Here is a 21229-nt window from a genome sequence, read left to right on the forward strand (position 1 = left end):
TGGAGCTTTGTTCCCCTGCTCTAGAAAGTTGAAACCCCTTTCCCCTCAGACTGTAAGTCTGGAACCAAATTAAGTCCAGCTTGGGTCAACTAATTCTCAAAAGTGACAAGTAGAAACAATGGATTGAACCTTCAGATGGTTGAATTAGTGTGTTCTTGTCCTAGTTTTCAGCTAGTGTGGGCAACTGGCTTGAAAATCAATCTAATACAAGATAGCATTCTAAATTGTGATTATTTGCCAGTGTATAAAAGACTCTTGGTTAATATCAATTTTCTCCTCTTTATCCTATTCAGGTAAAGATTTCTCATCCGGTAATTGCAGTGAACCCAGAAGAAGGGGTGATGGTGAGAGGGGAGAGGTCAATTAAGGAATGATAGGTAAGAGCCCCAAATATGAGTAACTAATTTCACAATCACTGTGAATATTTTATCCAAAAAGTAATAAATTATGATATTTAAATGGCAACTCATGCAAGAATTGAAAAATCATTAATGAAAGGTAGAGACATAGCATCTTTGGTGGAAAATACAGTATCATTAAACCAACAGGATAATAAAATGAACTGAAATAAAACTGAGAGGATTATCAGCAGAGGGGTCTTTGGTGGAAGTGGGGCAGGTTGCATTACAAGACACTATGAAACCAACAACTCATCAAAATGAAATTCTGGCTTAGGAGGGACTGTGGTAAAGACAGATGAAATGGGTGAGATCATAGATTCAAGTATAGATCAGATCACATAATAAGACAATATTTTTGATTGTTACAGTTAAATGTTTCACTGCAAGCCCTAATTTTTTTCTATAAAATAATTGCTTTCTGATATAGAAGAGAAGAATGTTTAATTCACTGGTTGGTGCTAAAACCATATTGCTGATTCAAGCATAAAAAAAATCAGCAACCACAAAATAATTTAAAGTCAGTTCTCTTTTTTTCTTCTTTATTGATTAAGGTATTACATATGTGTCCTTATTCCCCCAATGCCCCCCCCCCCACTCCCATTCATGCCCTCACCCCCCTGGTGTCTGTGTCCATTGGTTATGCGTATATGCATGCATACAAGTCCTTTAGTTGATCTCTCCCCCTTACTCCTCCCTCCCCTACCAAAGTCAATTCTTTGTAGATATAAATTCATAAAGCTTACCACTCTGGTAAAGATGAAGGAACTTGCTTCTTTGGGACAATGGACACTCACATTTTGACAGAGAACACCCAGAAACTCCACTCCAGTTTCTCTTCATCAGAATTTGGTGTATGCCTAGTGTGGAGAGGATTTCATGTTTTAATAACCTTTTAATGTGTCCAGTGCAAAGATGCTGAGGAGGATATCCAGTGAGACCTGAGAGGAACTGGATGATGGGAAGGCATCTAAAGGGAGCAGAAAAGAGACATACAACCTCAGGAGGATAAACTAGGGATCACTGCATCTACATTATTGGAATTAGGTTCCAAGTTGAAAACTTTTTACTTGTTAATTTTTCATCTACCTATATATGTACTGCAAATAATTGTGGTAGACTCTGGAGATACAAGCATATAAAGGCACACCAGCACTTCCTCTGCCCTCTAGGACCCCAAAAGCTCTTATGGAGGATCAACTTATTTCACTCTTACGTTTGTCAGGGCTCATTTGATTTCCAGAATAGAAATGCACACAAGTCTCCTAAACAAACAGAATTAGTAGGATTAGAGTTTTGAAAATGTGAGGATCCAAAAATCTCTCTCTCTTCTAGATCCTACTCTTTTGTTTGCAGAGTAAATCTTAATTGATTTCTTGATATTCGAGTCTCAGCTTTTGAAACTATTAGACTTCATAGTTGTAGCACCCTCTGATGACAGTCTTTTGGGGCCCAAATTCCAAATCAATAGGAAACTCTGATGAACACAATTTAAGCCAGGTATCAACTTATGCTTTCAACAAATATCTATTGAGCACCACAGAGGACAATACACCATTCATAACCCATACATCTACGTTTAGGATTGGAATGGGGTGGAATGCAGCACAGACAATGAAGAGTTAATTTTATAATAGACGTTCAGGATGATAGGTGTCATGAAGAAGAATAAAGATAGATAGGAGGTAAAGAAATAAAAGGAGGTGCTATTTTAGAAAGAGACTCTGACAGAGTCTCTGGGGAGGTCAGAGTTGAGCAGAGGCCCTAAGGAAGTGAGAGAGCAAGCCCTGAGAATAGGTGGTGGAAGAGCCTTCTAGTGAAGGACAGGCAAGTGCAGAAGCACTGAGATGGGCCCAGAAAGAAGACCCCTGAGGCTGAAGCACAACAAGCAAAAGGAAGAGTGGCCCACAAAGAGGTCCAAGATGGAACCAGGACACATCTGTCTAGTTGGTGTTCAAGACTTGGGGAACTATTAAAAGGAATTAAGCAGGAGAGTGCCATAACCCATTATTATTATTATTATTATTATTATTATTATTATTATCATTATTTATTATTATACAGTGTAGTTTGCTCAAGGTCACCCCAGCCAGGAAGTGGCAGACCCAGGATTCAATTCCAACGCCATCTAGCTACAGAACCCAAGCTCTTCACACCATGTGATTCCCTCTCATTATGATGCAGGATCTAGTAAGCTTTCCATGAAGGTTTTCAGATTTAAGGTTCATCAATGCTTCCAAAGACATTGGACTTGCACCATGAATACAGTGATAGAAATATAGCAGTTGGAGCCTTTTTCATACTTAAAGGACACATGCATCTTTGCTTTGACAACTCCACTCATTTAGTTCCCCACTGAAAGTCCTTGTTTCAGCTGCCACATATCTGTAAAACTATTCAGAATAGATTTTACTCCATCCCCTACTGCTCAGACATCTTCACTCTACCTACTGAAAACAGCATGTGGATTACCCTTTTTAAGCAAGAGGGGAAAAAAGATACTTAACCAGGATCATACAGCAAGGTAGCAACTATTCTGACAACAGCAATTCAGAAAGAATGTGAGAAAACTTGCAAGTGGATGCCTTCTCTAAGGATACCCCACTTTCAGGAATTTCTCTGTAGAGAACATGAAAATTGGAACCCAATTTCTTTAGAATTGAGTAGTTTTCAAAGTCTATGTGCTTTGTTAAAAAAAAAAAAAACTGTGGTACATCTATACAATAGAATACTACGCTGTGGTAAAAAAGACGGAGTTCTTACCATTTGCAACAGCATGGGTGGAACTGGAGAGCATTATGCTAAGTGAAATAAGCCAGACAGAGAAAGATAAATATCACATGATCTCACTTATTTATGGAATATAATGAACAACATAAACTGATAAACAAAAACAGATCCAGAGACAGAGAAGCATCGATCAGACCATCAAAACTCAGAGGGAAAGTAGAGGAGGATGGGGGTAAAGGGGAAAGATCAACAAAAGCACTTGTATGCATGCATATAAGCCTAACCAATGAACACAGACAACAGGGGGGCGAGGGCATGAGTAGGGGGTGGTGGAGGGTAATGTGGGGATAAGGACACATATGTAATAACTTAATCAATAAAGAAATTTTAAAAAAGAGTGAATGGTGCATGCTCAGCATAAAAGATTGCATAGAGAAAAAAGCAGAGCACACAAGATGCTAGTTGTTTTCTTCAAATTATAGGATAACCTTGATGGACTAATTCTAATGGACCAGGGCCTTAATTTACTTAAATTGCTGCCCTGTGTCTGCCCTGTTTGTGTGAAGATGAATCAGATAATGCAGCAACAACTTTATTATAAATAACCTTATACCTAGGTGCCAAATAATACGTGGCAGGATGTCTCTCTCTCACACACACATAGATTTAACCCAATCTGTTTGTGGCAACAGGACTGATAAATATCAGTTCTAAATGGTTAGAACAGATATTTAATTAGCTTCATTCATTCATTCATTCATTCATCCATCCAATAAATATTGTTTAAGTGCCAACTACATTCCAGGCACTATTCTAGGCCCTGGAGAAACAACTCTGGGAATAAGAAAGATCTTTTTCTCATGAAGCTTATATTCCAAGGAAGGTAGTCAAAAAGTAAACAAATAAATATGTAATTTATCAATTAGTGATAAATGCTGTGAGGAAAAAAGTAAAGCAGTGCAAATGTGATAGAATGAAAGGAGATTGAGAAGTAAATTCTTTTTATCAAGTGTGATCACAAGAGGTCTCTCTGGTTAGGTGACATTTGAGCAAAAATGTGGCCAAAACATGATCAGAGAAAATGATGCTTTTAATGACCATATTTTGCTGAGCCACAGAAGAAGATGGGGCCATTTTAGGAATTGTTTCAACAAGATTTTGAAAGAAAACATTAACCCTTAGTTAATTAGAAAATCCAACTGACCAGAATTCTTTCTAACCCTTTTTCATAAGCATTGAAGTGATAGGAAGACACTGATATATACATTAAGCATTCTTATTATTCCACTAGATGCCCAGTGCACGAAATTCATGCACTGCAGTAGGCAGGGGGGGGGGGGTTGTCCCTCAGCCCAGCCTGTACCCTCTCCAGTCTGGGACATCCCTCTCACAATCTGGGACTGCTGACTCCCAACCGCTCGCCTGCCTGCCTGCTTGACTGCCCCTAACCGCTTCTGCCTGCCAGCCTAATCACCCTCTAACCACTCCCCTGCCAGCCTGATTGACGCCTAACTGCTCCTCCGCCAGCCCAATTGCCCCAAACTGCCCTCCCCTACAGGCCTGGTCCCCCCCAATTGCCCTCCTCTGTAAGCCCGGTCGCTCCCAACTGCCCTCCCCTGCTGGGCTGTTCACCCCCAACTGCCCTCCCCTGCCATCCATCTTGTGACAACATGGGGGCAGCCATCTTGTGATGACATGGGCGTGGCCATCTTGTGACCACATGGGGGCAGCCATATTGTACGAGGGCGTGATGGTCAATTTGCATATTATCTCTTTATTATGTAGGATAATAATAATATTATCCATAGATAATATATCTATAGTGGAAAAAGAACAATTTTCAAAATCATTGAAGGGACTGTGTAACTGGTGAATTCTACTAAGAATCCCAACTTCATCTCTTAGTGATTTTGAGTCAATTGGTTAACCTACCCAGGTTTCTTTCACTTTTTCTCTGGAAAAATGATAATAACACCTGCGCTTTGAACTTCTTGTGAGGGTGAAATCAGATGCCATATGTAATATCTGGGCATCTAAGATATGCCTAAGAACAGCTTAATCTTATTACCCCAAGGTCCTTAGAGAATTACTAATCCATGAAGAGTGTCACAAAACAATGCAATATACAGAAAATCTAATTTTGTTTCCCAGAAACAGAATTGTAAAATTTATGATGTCCAGGAAACCAGTGGCTTAAACGCACTTAAGATTTATTGAAATGATTATTTTACTACATTGTTGGTGGCAGTTTCTCATCTGGACTGTTTGTTTAAAGTTTTTTATTCCAACTCCATATTAGGTCAACAGATAATAATGAGAATGAGTACCATGTCTGGAATTTTATGCTGAGCCCTAAGACTACAACAGGCAGTTAAACATGCTAGGCATATACTTGACACAGGCTCTCGTAGTCTGCAAGATTAACATTTCCCCTTGATCCAGTGGGGTGGGTCCAGTGAAATGGGCACCCATGAGTTTCCATGTAACATTCACTATAACAGTTTTGGAAACCCAGTACACACTTCATTGGATTTCCCTAAAATAGAATGAATGGGACCTGCTGAGTTCTATTTTAAACTTGTTTGCATATTATTCTTCCCTTTATTGCATATTTATAGCCTTGGGATTAGAAGAAAATTCCTGCATCCTGTCTAGTACTTAGAGCTCCATGTGGTGGTTCCTTTATAATATATTGAATAGTCTGTTTTCTCATTTCTGTTGGTTATTTCAGGAAGCCGGTGGCATGAGAGCTACAGGGTGCTCATGACTCTGCTTTTTCCAAACTTATTTTTAAGTTTTCCATGAACAAACCTAGTAAGTAAAGATTGAACCACTGTTGAACACCACCATGCATCCTTATTCCAAAATCTTTCTCCAGAGGTTCATGTCACCTTTACAGCCTTCCTCAAAATGGAAAGGTGAGATCTTGCTCCATTATAAACCCACTTTTAACATGGGCATGAACTCTACTGGAGCTAGTATTGCACACATACCTGGAATGAACTGCACTGATCCTGACATCTGAGAACTTCTCTAAGCTGACAGCCTTGGAGGAGAGCCAGCCCACCCCGGGGAGGATGAGAGCACCTGATATTTTCCTGCTGTTGCAGAGGCTCTTGGATGCTTACTAACCCTGGACTAAGTGGACTTGTCAGCTTTGATTCCCACCACCAAGTGTGAAGTCAATGGGAAGCACTGAATCCTGTTCTCAGATGAGCATTTTGATAAAGTGATAGTAATCAAATCCGTATGAAGAAGTCTATTACTGAAATGAGTATCACTTTAATATAATACTGTGTACCTCATTTTTAAAGTTTATACAGCACTTTCTAGGATATTAGTTTACATATAATCTCTACATGTCAATCTAAAGGAAATCATCATCTTCATTTGATAGATGAGAAAATTCAAGGCTTAAGAAATTAAGCATTTTGTCCAAGGTTACATGGCTAACAAATGTCAGGTAGAACTAGACCCCAGGTCCTCAGAGTTCAAATCCTCTGCTTTTCTCCCTCTACTAAGGTCTTCCAACCCCTATGCCCTATAGATACACTTACTCATTAGTTCATTACAACAGCTACCTACTTGTTCTGTTCATGCTATTTTACCTTACACTAGATTCCTGATTTTCAGGTAGCTGATGGGTCATGGATCCTCAAGAAATCTCTAAAATCCACAATTGATTCTCTGTTGAAGAAAATGGGAAGAAGATTTGTGGATAATAAAAATTACATCAGAAGACATGTAGTTCTGGGGCTTAATGACATAAGAGGACATTTAATTATCTCCTTCATTCCTTTTTAAGATATACATCAAATACTTCCTACCCTTTAAAACCCATCCTGTTCATCCCAAATCATAGTATGATCCTTCATATTTATTATCTAGACCTTCTATTACTTCTGGCTAGATCCTTAAACATTTACTCTCTAGAGCATTAACTTGTTATTTTGTGGTGAATGTCTTGAGTACCTCATATGTTATTGACTATTATTATTATGATTATTAAATTTTCCATATGTGAATTGCCTCTCAACTAGAGGCTAAGCTTACAGAGAGAAAGCAAGGGCCATTACCTTAAACTTTTCTTAATAGGTTTAAAGTTGTCTATAAGGGGCAGGGGGCAGGACAAAATTAAGCAAATAACTTATATGCATATATGCATAACCCATGGACACAAGCAATAGTGCAGTGAGGGCCTGGGGAGGGGGTGGGAGTGTAGAAGAGGGGGAATAAAAGGGGACATATGTAGTACTTTCAATAATAAAGATAAATTTAAGCCTGGCTGGTGTAACTCAATGGTTGAGCATCGACCCATGCACCATGAGGCCAGCGGTTCAATTCCCCATCAGGGCATATAGTTGTGAGCTCAGTCCCAGTAGGGGGTATGCAGGAGGCAGTCAATCATTATTTCTCTCTCTCTCTTCCTCTCTCTGAAATCAATAAAATGTTTAAAAAATTTTTTTTAAAGATACATTTTTTAAAAAAGAAAATAATATTTATAAGTGCTTACCCTCTCAGGAGCACACCTGGGTTCTTTCCTTCCCATGCTCCCCTTTCCCCCCACTAGCACATTACCTTTGCCTTTCTCTCTCCTAAGCTCCAAAGGCCCTTCTTCTGCATCTGTAAGTTGTTTCCTGAGCCTATACAGCCCAGCTGGCTCACTTCTACTACCTTTGTAATTTTCTAAATAAATTTGCTCATAATTTGGAGAAAAAAAGGGATAATTATAAAAATGGAACCAGGAAAAATATGTTGTTATAGCTATGATAATTGGCTAACTGATTTTATTCAAATCGTATCCCCACATTGAATGCAAGATTAGATTTTATATGGTTGTTTCCTGTAGCACCTTTTAATGTATACCGAGGATATAATACCAAATCTAATTCACTGAAAACAATTATACAAGAGATATAGGGTCATGTGGCCTTAATAGTTTTTTGTTGGGCTTTGAAGTCATCATATAAACAATAATTTATATTTTTATGTCTTCATTTAAAGAATTTTGATCATCTGGGTTGCCATTAAATGAATGGAGGATAAAACATAGTTTCCCTATTATATAATTTGAAGTTTCATTATACAAACCCTACTATGGAAACTTCCCAAAATATTGCTTGGAGGAAAGAGGTTTTAGAGTTTGAATTTGTCTGCTCCACCAGTCTTCTTTTATTCCATTAATCAAATCATTGCTTGACTTTTTTCCTGGTTAGATGAATTCTGAAGAAGGTCATTTATAATTGGGTCTTCATCTATCAGACAAAACTAGCTGGCCCATTGCTGTTAGAGAGAGAGGAAATACTGACTCAACCCATTTGAGCAGAGAGCAGCGTGGGCAGGGAGGGTCAACCTTAAACATCTTTTATTGCAAAATAGTTCCAAATCTCTTGAGACTGGACGAGTGGGAGAGAATGGATTATGCTTCCCAAAGTAGAAGCTAAGAGGACAGGAAAACAACACTCTGATACAGAAAAGAAATGAGAGCCTGCCTTCTACACAGGCCACCATTTAACCACTTTGGTATCTGTGCAGCAACCAGGGGTTTCTAAGCCTTAAGAATCTGCAGTCATTAGTACAAACTGGAATTAATCTTAGCCTCGGCATTTCGTATTGAGAACAGAATTGGCCCTGCGATCCATAAATGACTCATCGAGGAAATACTTGGGCATGTCACACAATATGAGGGCAATATTTTAACAACAGCGAAACATGTATTACATGGGGACAAACCATAAATGAAAGGAAAATAAATTAAGAAGTCAAGAAACCAGAGGGAGACTCACAGCAAGAGGCAGATACCATTACTCTGGAAGTGAAACGCCAGCACTTTGGAGACAAAACATATGTGCTGGAATCATCAATGAACTGGAAATGAGACTTAAGAAATACCCAACACCAGTTTGCCTTCACTTCCTTTTGTGCTCGCTGTAGCCACAAGCCAAATACTTGAATATAAAATGTCCTAATGGATGCAAGAGCATTTTGCAAATTAAGTGCTCTGAAAATATAAGCCATTATCATCATTATTGGGGAAGAGGAGACCACCATGTTACTCAGATTATGATGTCTAACAGCCAAATAGTTTTCCCAGAAGGAAGCTATGAAACGCTAAACAATTTTTTTAAAAAACACCACACTTAATTTTTCAGTGTTTGGCCTTGAACTGGCTTATAGCTTGCTATCAATAAGAACTGCCTTTTTACCATCAAGGGCATCAGAAAAGTAATCGGAAAGGAGAATGTTTGTACTTTTCTGTATTTTTGGAGGAGCAAGAAGAGCCTGGGCCACGGCCCACAGTGCCCAGGCCAGGGTTCTGCCTGTCTCCCTCCCGTGCTCACTGTGGACATTGATAATCGATCATGGCAGCTCTGCTAATCTCATCAGCAGCCTTAGAATTCTTGTCCACAGAGCCTTCCAGGAAGCGACTGTCAACTCATCAGTACATTGAACTGAAAACCTACTGGCCGTCTTGGCCCTACGCGGCTTAGAACGCTATTTCAGTTCCTCACCCAGCCGCATTGGTGGAGTGGCTCCAGCTCTGTGGAGCACATCAAAAAGAGATAGCCTCTCAGGAATAATAATTATGTTGGTGATAACATCAAAAGCAACTATAATGACAATAAGATCTGCCATTTAGTGAGCCTTTACTGTGCTCCAGGAACTGGTTGAAGTACTCTATCTACTATTATTACCTCCATTTCACAGATGAGGAAACTGAAACAGAGGAAGTTAATAATTTGTCCAGACTCACGAGATTTCAACCCAGTTCTCTTTCATTCCAGAGCCCACACTGTTAACTACACTATGAACAGAACCTGAGGTACAACCAGGGGCGCATACGTGGTCCATTATCCACACCCACATCAGAGCCCTGTGAAGCGCCGAAGGAATGCTCTCCCTCCTTTCTTGAGGAAGCTGGTGACGCAGGCTACTTCCTGAGAAATCTACATTTGCTGGAACTTTACTGTTACTCTAGACAGCGCAGAGAGAAATCCAGTCATCTCAGACTGCAGAGTATTTATTTAAACTCAGCGAAGTTCACAGAGTTTATACAAAAAGATTTCTGCAGGAAATGAAGATGTCATCTCCCTGTTTTACATGTTCAGTCTTTCTCTGCCCTAGCCCGACCCCAGGGCATGGCCAACGATCACAAAGGCAGGGATGTACAGATCTCAGTCAGAGCAATGCAGCCTTCAAACGCAGCGGGAAAACCAATCAGACTTCTGAGGTTTCAAGAGCTATTTTCATACGTTTTCTCTTAGAAAATGAGAATTTTATACAGATACTAGATAATACTCCCGTCTTGGTCACATCCGGGACACGACTTGAGTTTGGTCTTTCCAGAAGTGTCATTATGGACATGGGAACACAGCCAGGGGAGAAAACACATACAAAGTTTTATAGTGTTCCAAGTCTTGCTTTTGGTGAATAAAGGCACAATTAAGATAACCCACTTCAAAGTGATGATACATCTCTCCTTATCACTAAAACCCGACATCTTCAGAATTTCCTGTTGTTCAGCAAAGATTGCTCTAAGTGTGATAACAAGATAGGACACAGAGAATAACTAATTGTTGAATCATTCTCTTATTACTGAATCTTAGAAAAAGCAGGTGCATTTCTTCTGATGGAATGGGCAAAATTGTTTTTAGTAACTTTGTTCTTATTTGCACCCTTCTCCGTTCTGCAAGTTCCCCCATCTCTGCTCTGCACCCTTAAATACCCTCATAGATTCTCTGCTGCTTCTAATCCCTTTTTCTATCTCTACTTGAAAGTTCCCATTAAAACATATCTTCACTGAGCCCCTTTACCTTTAGGTCTTTCTCATTGCTAGAGGACCAATAGATGAAATCTAGCCAAAATATTAATCCAGTCCAGCCGGTGTGGTTCAGTGGTTGAGCATCAACCTATGAACCAGGATGTCATGGTTCAATTCCTGGTCAGGGCACATGCATGCAGGAGGCAGCCAATCAATGATTTTCTCTCATCATTAATGTTTTTGTCTCTCTATCCCTCTCCTTTCCTCTCAGAAGTCAATGAAAATATATTTTTTAAAATACATATTAACCCAGATTTAATCATCTTGATATTTCTAGCAATATGTCAGGGCTGGTGGGAAAATGAATTGAAGTTGGGGGAAAAGGCTTTGATTCTCACCTAAAAGTCAAACTATTTAGGCAGGCAGTCCTCTGTTATGAAAGGGGCAGCACCCATGCTGAGTTGAGGTGGATTGAGGTCTTCCAATATCTCCTTCTTGCACTGACTTTCATAAATGCAAAAAGGAGAAAGGAGATAAAATAAACTCCCTACCTAAGCACACCCTGAACCACAGCCCCTAAGCATCCTATACCTCCAACTGGAAATGAGGCATGCAGCTAATGAGCTAGAGGCAGAGGTTACCAAACCCTACTAACCCCAAGTATAGGGTGGTGTCCATGTGTCTATGCTGTAGTTTGGAAAGCAGCAGTCCCCATTGTTCAGGGACATCTGTGACTGGAGTGGCAGTGGAGACACTGAGAGGAACAATTACAAGGCCCTGCTGACGTCAATACTTGAAAAAGAGTGTTGCCTGTTTGAAAAAGCTGCACTATCACTTAAAGTAATGGAGATGACCTATATGTACAATGATAGCCAGGGTGCTTGTAATTTCTGCTCCTGCTTCACGAGTGCATGAACGCAGAGAGCTAACCACAGCTATGCTCAGAAAAGTCATGACAGGAGACTTTTTCTCTGCTCCTCTCCCTCCCTTCTTGCTCCTAATCCTGACTACTATTTCTTATCTTTGAGGCTATAAATATATATAGTCTATAGACTATAAATATTTTATCAAGATTTTATAGATATAAAAATGTAATATATTCATGGACATCTACGCAGGAAGGGATCATTATGCAACAAAAATGAGGAAGAAATGGGGGTGCGGTTTCAAGTAGAAGGAAGACTGTGCTTTGTATCAAAAAGACCTAAATTCAAGTTTCTTCATCCATTTCTATAACCAAATATCAACCATAAGGACTTGTGTTCTTTGTGGAAATACTAACATACCGGCTAAAGAACATATTTGTCACCTACTGTTTTAAACCCTTGACAGTGAGGGTGCTATTTCTATTACCAGCGGAGAAAGTAAGTCTCCAAGTGGATAACAGCCCTTGTTTTTCCAGCACTTACTATGTGCCAGGGGATGAACTAAGCACTTTACTTACATGTGACCAAAGTTTTAAAGGAGATCCAGCTATTAATCTCCTTTTACAGAAGAAGAAGCAGATTCCAAGCCAGGAGGCAGGGTGGTGCCAGGATTCCACATCCAGGACTCTTCACCGCTAAGCACAGATAGTGCTGTCAAACCTGCAGTTCAAGTCAGCTGACCTGCTGCAAGTCCCACTGTTGTCATTTCAGTGTCTACTTCATGTGTTTTACAGCTCTGCTGTTAGGTACATGCATACTTAGGATTGTTATGCCTTCTTGGTGAATTGACCCTTTTGTTATTATGTAATGTATTTCTTAATCTCTGATACTTTTCCTTTTCCTAAAGTCTATTTTGATGTTAGTATATCTACCCACATACTTTCGATTAGTGCTCCCATGGTATATTTCTTTCCATCCTTTTAGTTTTATTTTTTTAAATACTCACCCGAGGATATTTTTTCTATTGATTTTTAGAGAAAGAGGGAGGGAAGAGAGACAGAGAGAAACATAGATTTGAGAGAGACACATCAATTTGTTGCTTCCCGCATGCAACCTTACCTGGGTCCGGGAACCGAGGTACATACCCTTGACTGAAATCGAACCCAGGACCCTTCAGTCCATGGGCCGATGCGCTATCCACTGAGAAAACTGGTGAAGGCTACATCTTTTTACTTTTAACCTACCTGTAAAATAGTATTTAGAATTAGTTTCTTATAGCCCACATATACCTGTTCGTTTTTCTTTTCGGTAAATTCAGTTTTTTATTAGTGTCTTAAACTATTTTTTTCCTAATGTAATTATCAATATATTTGGATTAAGCCTACCAGTTCATTATTGTTTTTGGTTTGTTCTGTCAGGTTTCTCTGCTCTTGTTTTCTTCTCCCAGCCTCTTTGGGATTATTTGGATACTAGAGGCCTGATGCACGAAATTTTTGCAAGAGTAGGCCTTCCTTCCCCTGGTTGCCGGCACCAGCTTCCCTCTGGCACCCGAGACCCGGGCTTCCCGCGCAGCCCCTGCTTTGTCCGGAAGGTCGTCCAGAAGGATATCCAGTCTAATACTGGTAAGCATATTCCGTTTTTATTTATAGATTTTTTTTGAATTTAATTTTAATTTATCTCTTAAGCATTTGACTACATTTCCTTGTAAAAAAAAACTTGAGGGTTATAAAATATACATACTTAACTTTTCACAGTCTAATTAGAATTTGCATCTTAACATTTCAAGAAGAATATAGAAAACTTACCATGAAATAGACCCCTTCAACTCCTCCTTTTAATGTTGTAGTTGTTATATATATTAGAACTTAAGAAAACAATAGTCTTAATAAATTTTGCCATGTCTGTTGTTCTTCTTTTATTCCTGATATTCCACATTTCCCTCTGATATCATTTACCCTGCACTGAATAATTTCTTTTAACATTTCTTTTAGAGTAGGCCTCCTTGTGACAAATTATCTTAATTTTCTACATTTAAAATGTTATTTTACTTTCAGTCTTGACAATAAAGTATTCATTGGATATAGAGTATTTTCACTGGGTATAATATTGACTTGACTTTTTTTTTTCTTTTATCCCTTTAAACGGTTGAATTACTTCTGGCCTCCATGGTTTTTTATGGAAATTCTGCAATCTTTTGTATCTTTGTTCCTCTTTATGAAATGCATTGTTTTCCTCTGGCTGTTTTCAGGATTATTCTTTGTCTCTAGTTTTCAGCATGTTAATTATGTTGTGTTTGAAGATTATTTCTTTGAGTTTATTCTGTTTGGGATTCACTGAGCTTCTTGAATTTTAAATAAAAATTATGCCTTTTTCCAGATTTAGAATGTTTTTAACAATTATTACCTCAAATAATTTTTTTGCTCCATGGTCTTTCTTCTCTCTCCATGAGACTCTGATGATCCATTAGCATTAGAGCTTTTGGTATTTCCTACAGTTCTGTGAGGCTCTGTTCATTTTTAAGAATTATGCTGTTGAACCCATCCAGTGAAGTTTTTAATTTGGACATTTTATTTTTCAGTTTTAAAATATCCATTTGGTTCTCCTTTATATATTTTTTTAAATGAGGTATTCTACTTTTCCATTAGTTTCAAGAGCATTCACCTTTCCTTCTTGCAGATGTTGGTCTGCCTTGGAGTCCAGGCTGGGTGATACTGGAGTAAAAACTGGTAAATTCACCACTGTTTTGGTTGAACTTCAACTTGAGGTCTTAGTCCCCAATCTGCATGCTGTCATTTATTTTTAGAGACTTTTTAGAATTGTTCCACGTAATCAGTCCAGGATTTATAGTTGCATTCAGTAGAAGAGAAGGGGTTGATTGTGCTTATCCCATCTTTCTTAGAACCAGAACCCTAAGTTCTTTCACAATAATTTTCAAATGTGCTATTATTTTCATTCCACCTGGAGTGATTTCATGGCTCAATTTTTTATTTCATTGGCTGTGCTTCCTTTTCTTATAGAGTGTGAATAAATATAGGCTTGGTGGCAATTCTTCCACTATGGCATGACCTTGGCTAAGTCATTTATTTAAACTCTCTGATCTGTGCTCTTATCTGTAACATAGGGATCCAGGTCAGAGGTAGCAAGAGGTAATTATTTCGAAGGCTATTGCAGTAGTCTCAGAAAAAAAATAATGGTGGCTCAGGCCAGGCTAGTAGTGCTGGCAATCTAGAGGGCCTGTCTGGCTTTTCTCCATTCCATATCCATAGTCTATCCATCCTGATGTTAAAGATGAACAAGAGGATGTGGTCACAAAGTAAAAAAAAGAACCACTGTTTCAGTTCTTTTTTCCCCCCTACCTTGATCTATGTTAAATTTTAGTATGAGGAACAAGGTTTGTTTACTCTGAAAAAGAAAAAGCTTAAGGGTGGGGCAGAAGGAGACTAGATACAGGACAGCTGTCTTCAAACAGCTAAGGAAACACTGTCAAAGAGATGAAATGCTGCATGTATGATAAACAAGCAGGTGCAAATAGAACATAAGGAAAGACATTATAAAGAGTCGGTTTAGCTTAATAATAGGATGAACTTTATAATTATTGAAACTGTCTAAAAACGGAATGGGAAGTTTCAGGCATGGGAGAGTGCTGGTTGCTCTGAGGTGTCCAATCTGATGACTTTTCATGTTCCTTCCAGGCTTAAGAATTACCATCAGCTCTCCATTTAGTGGGTACTTATGCTCAAGTTTCAGGGCTAGGGGTAATAAAAACATGAAACTGTGAAAGATGAGGATGCTTTTGACAACAGATAAATTTTGGCATTTTTCTCCCTTATACTAGCTTTTTCTTCTTCATTTTGTTTGTTCAAACAAAGTTGTGGAAGCAGCCTGATCAATGTCTGCCATTTTGCCCGAGAATTGATTCTACTCTGTCCTTCTACCCTCAAGTTTCTTAAGATATAATTTGTTAATTGCTTACTAAAGTACCAGGTCCTGTTCTAAGTACTCTAGGTGCATTATCTCATATTTTCATAACAATATTTTGAGAAATCTATCATCATCATCATCTTGCAGATGAATAAACAAGGTTAGGAAGTGTAATAATTTACCCAAGTTTACATGACAAGTATGATAGGCAGACAAATGGTCCCCCAAAGAGGTCCATGTCCTAATCCCAGGAAGCTGTGAATATGTTGCCTTGCATGGCAAAGGGACTTTGCAGATGTAGTTAACTTAAAGATCTTTCAATGGGGCTATCACCTTAGATTATCCAGATGGGTCAAATGTAATCACAGGGTCCTTATAATATAGGAAGACAGACAGGTCAGAGTCAGAGGAGCTGTAACTATAGAAGAGTCAGAGAGAGATTTAAAGATCCTACATTGCTGGCTGTAGAGACAGAGAAAGAAGCAAGGATCCAAATGATACAGGCTGTCTCTAGAAGTTGGAATGGGCAAGAAAACAAATACTTCCTTAGAATGTCCTGAAGGAATTCATTCCTGTCAACATCGTAATTTCAGCTCTGTAATAACCCATTTTAGACTTCTGACCTCTAGAACTGAACACTAAATTTGTGTTGTTTTAGGATACTAAGTTTGTGGTATTTGTTGCATCAGCAATATGAAACTAACCTAACTAAGAATGACAGAGCCAAGATTTTCTTGTTTGCTTTCCTAATGCCTCGTTAGGATAAGACTAGTTATAATGGAATGAGTGGATTAGAGGATATTGAATAATAAACCAGGGCTACACAGACTGCAGTAGAGTGGGTTTAGTAGAGTTGGGCCTATCTAAGGCAAGAGGAAGGCAGTAGTGATTTGAATCAAGAGGGGATAGTAAATAAGAAGATCTAAATGGTGAAAAAGGCACAGAATGAATAAGTTGTTGGGATTCAGAGACAAATTTCACTTGCTTTACAGTTTTGTCCTTGGCCTACAACTTCAGCCAATGTGAACCTTACAACTGGAGATATCAAACTGACAAAACTGTTGTAAAATATACTGGCATAAAGAGGAGAGAGGTTAAACCTTGCAATGGGAACATCGGTTTTCATAGATTTTTTTCACTTGTTTAAACCAATTTAAAAGAACGTGGCTCACAACTTGAACTACTTGTAACATGCTGTTCTGATTAATCTGGCCACCCCTTCTTCTGATAACCAAGAATTCCTCCACTTCCCATTAGAACTCAATGTGCGCTTAAACACAATCATGGACTCCAATTATACTCCAATCATACTTGAGACAGTACCTAACATCTCAGATATTCTTTAGTAAATCTTCCTATTAGGCCTTATTAATCACGAAATACTGGCTTCTACCACATTTAGTCTGACTACTTGACAATGTCCAGTAAGTAAAATCTTTTAGATAAAGTCACTAATTGGATTTACTTTTGATTATGGACACAGTGCCATCAGATTCATTGGAAGCACCTCAAATTCTGACTAATGAGCTTGTGTCAAGAAGTTAATAGTCATAACGTGGACTTGCACCACTAGATTCAATATCATTAATCAGACTTTCCCTTCCTTTGAATAAGGTGATGAGCAAAACACCTAGCCACCTTTTTGTTCCACTTGTTTCCTCACATTATAAAGACAGTAGTAATAATTAGTGATTAGCTAAATCAACAGCTATGATGAAAATTATAAAAAATACCCATTATTCTTACAATAACCCACACATCTTAAAATATCATAAATTGCCTCTGCAAGAACATTCACAATGAAAGGAAATGAACATACTAAACCGGACTGAGAGGTGAATAGGATTTACTTGTGGTTGGGAAAAAGCACCTGAGGCCTGAGAGCAAAGCATTTTCAAGCCATTGGCTAAAAAACGTAGTAATTATTAAAATGAGCCTGGCATTTTGCCACAGTCAATGCTCTCTCTACCTAAACCAGGTATTCCAATCACCAAATATTCACCAGGACATAGGGTACAAATTAAGCACTAGAGAAAGAGATTTAACAGTACAGGTTTCCCTCACTACCTGAGAAGAAAGTGTTCCGATGAAACCTTTCGTAAACCAAAATGGCATAAAACAAAGAAGCAATTACCATTAACTTACATGAAAAAAAATTTTAAGCATTCTAGACCCTCCCCCCAAAATAGCCTACCAAATAACACATAAAACCTAAAATAACACCAACGTATGGTAAAAGTAGGAATGCATAAAATAAATCGAGATAAAGCACAGATGCTCAGAGATGCAATTCAAACCTCTGGCGGGCTAATGCTGAGATGCTAAGATGCTGAGTGTAGTTCCCCAGGAAGGAGCTTGGTGGGGCCACTCTAGCTCCTCAGAGTACGAGCTGCCTCTATAACGTTCACTGCAAAACAAATGTTGAATGCTATTTTTACTTGCACCTTTTTTCATAAGAGTGAAAATCCTCTTCAGGTTTCTTTTGGTTAGTGAAAACAGGTACTAATGGAGGCCTTTCTTAAAAGCAAAGTAATATGAACTTTCAGGAAATGGGGATGCCTGTAATCAGTTCTGTAATTTGAACAAGTAATGTTCCAATGTTACCAAAGCATTCTGTGCTTAATAGATTCCCTGGCAACTAAAATCTAAAACTGAGGTGGTTTCCCAGCTTCTTGCACATTCTGCCCCAACTGTCAAGGGCTGGGAGGGAATTAAAAAAAAAGGGGGTGATTGAGCCTCTGATAAGTACAGGGCTCTGGGCTTAATGCAATAGGAAATTCAAGAAATGTATTATTCAAGGTTAGGAGCATCTAGTTGTCTGGATCAATGATGAACCTTAACATATCATCTGTGCTAGATGAGTACAGGGACAAAACAAAATCACTGGCCAAGGGTAGATCACGGGTCAGCAGATAGGTCAATCTAAATCAGGGTGCATCCAGGAAGCAAAGTCAGGGTAAATTGAGGGTTGAGTCAGAGTAACAATCATAACTTTATTTACCAAACACAAATTGCTGGACTGAATTGTGCCCTCCCCCCATTCATATATTGAAGCCCTAACTCCTAATGTGATGGTATTTGGAGGTGAGGCCTTTGGGAGGAAATTAGGTGTAAATGAAGTCATGAGGATAGTGCCCTCAGGATGGGATATGACAAAAGATCAGAGAGTTTGCTTTTTCTTTTGGTGAATGCACACCAAAGAGGGCATGTGAGTGTACAGCGAGCTGGCAGCCACCTACAATCCAAAGAAGGGGCCTCAGAATGGACCCTACCTTGCCAGCACCTTCAACTTAGACTTCTCAGCTTGCATACCTGTGAGAAATAAATTTCTGCTGTTTAAGCCACTCAGTCTATGACATTTCGTTATAGCAGCCCATGCTGACTAAGACACTAATTTAGTACATACCACCTCCCAACACTGCACTAAGCATCAAGGAAACAACGATGAGTGGAACAGTCGCTGTTCTCTAAAGTTGGGGAGGTTGGGAGCAATAATGATGGCCATGTACTAACTACCATAACATGGAATTCAGGAGAGTCCCTAACTATCAAGATAGGCCAAGGAAGTCTTCTTGAAAAAGGAGACATTAAGTAGCAGGATGAGCAGGAGTTTGTCTGGGGCTCAAGGGATTTGAGTGAAGGGAGAGCATTCTGGAAAAAGGGAGCTACTTGTGCCTTGGGCAGGAGGAAAATGTCAAGCACCATATTTCATTAGTTCAAGGTCACACAGTATTTTATCATATTTTTTCATATTTTATCATCTCAGCAATTAGGATATATCTTACAATTTATGACACGTTATAGTTTAGTTTAGAGTGTCTCCCCCCCCACCCCCCCGCATTTTTAGTGGAACATAAAATGATGGTGTGTCTTACAACCAATGGTGCATTAGATTTGGTGAAATATGGTTATTTGTTTTTAGCTTGAGCACTTAGAGGCATGGCAAAGAGAAAGATCAGAAAAGCATCCGGAATCATATCTACAAGGGCTTTGTTCTTTGTCCTCTGAGAACTGGGGTTCCTTTGAAAGCTTTTAAGTAGATTTGTGCATCCATCACCCCTGAGGCAAAAAGACCAATTAGAAAGCTAATGACATATATTGTCCCCACAAGAACGAAGTCCCGTGAGCTAAAGGTATGGCAATGGCACTATAGAGAGAAGAGATTCAAGAGCTTTTTGGGAGGCTGAATCCATAGAGTTACTTGACGGCCTGAAAGGAGGATATGGGCATATGGTGTTTAGGATGACTTCCTGGTTTCTAATCTGTCGAGCTTGAAGGATGCCAGTCATCAAAATGAGCTATAGACAATGAAGATCATGGCCAAGGGCAGGAAGAAGAAGCATGTTGGAGTTGTGTCACCTGTAGGAAGTATAAATGTGGTTTGGTTTCCTAGATTGGATAAAGGGTTACTAGGGAAACAAACAAATAAAACACACACAACATGGACTGGCTCCAAGAAGAAAATGTAAGTGAGACATGTTCTGTTAAAAACTGACTCAAATAAGGGTTTGATACTTTCCTAAATTTCAGGATTTCTGCAACTCCAGACTCCTTCCCATTCTCTCTCTTCATTTTATATTAATTTACATAGTATTTATTATGGGCCAGACATGGTCCTATAATCTGTATAATCTTACAGGGCAGGCACTAAACTATCCATGTTTTTAAAATAGGGGCACTGAGGTACAGAGAGTGATGTAATATGTCCAAGACTAGTTACGGTCAAAGGCATCTTTCAAACCCTGGCAGCCTGACTCCAAGGTCCATGGCCTCAGCCACTGTACTATGCTACTGCTTGAATCTTATACAATGGAAATGTGCTTGTTTGGGGTTCCCTTTATTTTCATCCATAGCTTTTTTTTTCCTAGGCTACATTCTGCTCATTTGTTATTAAGCCAGTTCTTTCCAGCTCTTTCTGGCTCCTCCCTTCAACTCTTGCCTCAGGCTTGCTTTCTGGAGGCTCCTTCCTTGCTTGTATACTCAGATGACCTCCATTCTTAAAAAGCAAAATCATTTAGGGGCAATAAAACTCTCCTCCTCTCTCTTCCCTTCCTTCACCACCAAACATCTTGGGATAGACATCTGAGTTATTCTTCATGGGCATCTGAGTACCTTGTAGTCAGGTTTCTATTTCAAGGCTCTACTATGACCACTTTCTTAGAAGCCATCTAAGGCTTCATGATCACACCATCTGGAGGCTTTTTCATAGAGGTTTTGCTAAACCTCTCTGCTGTGTCTGACCCTGTGGACCATGCTGTCTCCTTGAAAGTCCTTGCTCCCTTGAGGGCTACAACACAGTGACCTCTTGATCATGCTCATTCATCTCCACCCACTTCTCTCCCGCCTCCTGTGCTAACCTGGCAATCCTGGCCCTTTTGCCCATGAGCAGGTGTTCAAGAACCAGTCCTTGGCTCTCTCCTCCTGTTTGCTGTGCCTGCTTCCCTCAATGTTCTCGCCCGCACCCACAACTTAAATATCGCCTCCCTTTGTCTCCCTATTTTTAGTTCCAGCCCTCTCTGACATCTAGGTCTGCATTTCCAACTCTGTCTGGA

At 39.3% G+C, this 21229-nt stretch overlaps 1 long non-coding RNA gene across 1 annotated transcript in view; it reads left to right on the forward strand.

Moving 5' to 3' along the window:
* The window catches only part of LOC132214931 (uncharacterized), a 244114-nt gene that overhangs the window by 168738 nt on the left and 54147 nt on the right, over nucleotides 1-21229 (forward strand). Inside the window, exons 4-5 of the long non-coding RNA XR_009448372.1 lie at nucleotides 294-377; nucleotides 13175-13378. This is a non-coding gene — a long non-coding RNA (uncharacterized LOC132214931). The remainder of the gene's footprint in view (nucleotides 1-293; nucleotides 378-13174; nucleotides 13379-21229) is intronic.

Source organism: Myotis daubentonii, chromosome 13 (genome assembly GCF_963259705.1).
Source record: "Myotis daubentonii chromosome 13, mMyoDau2.1, whole genome shotgun sequence".
NCBI lineage: Eukaryota > Metazoa > Chordata > Mammalia > Chiroptera > Vespertilionidae > Myotis > Myotis daubentonii.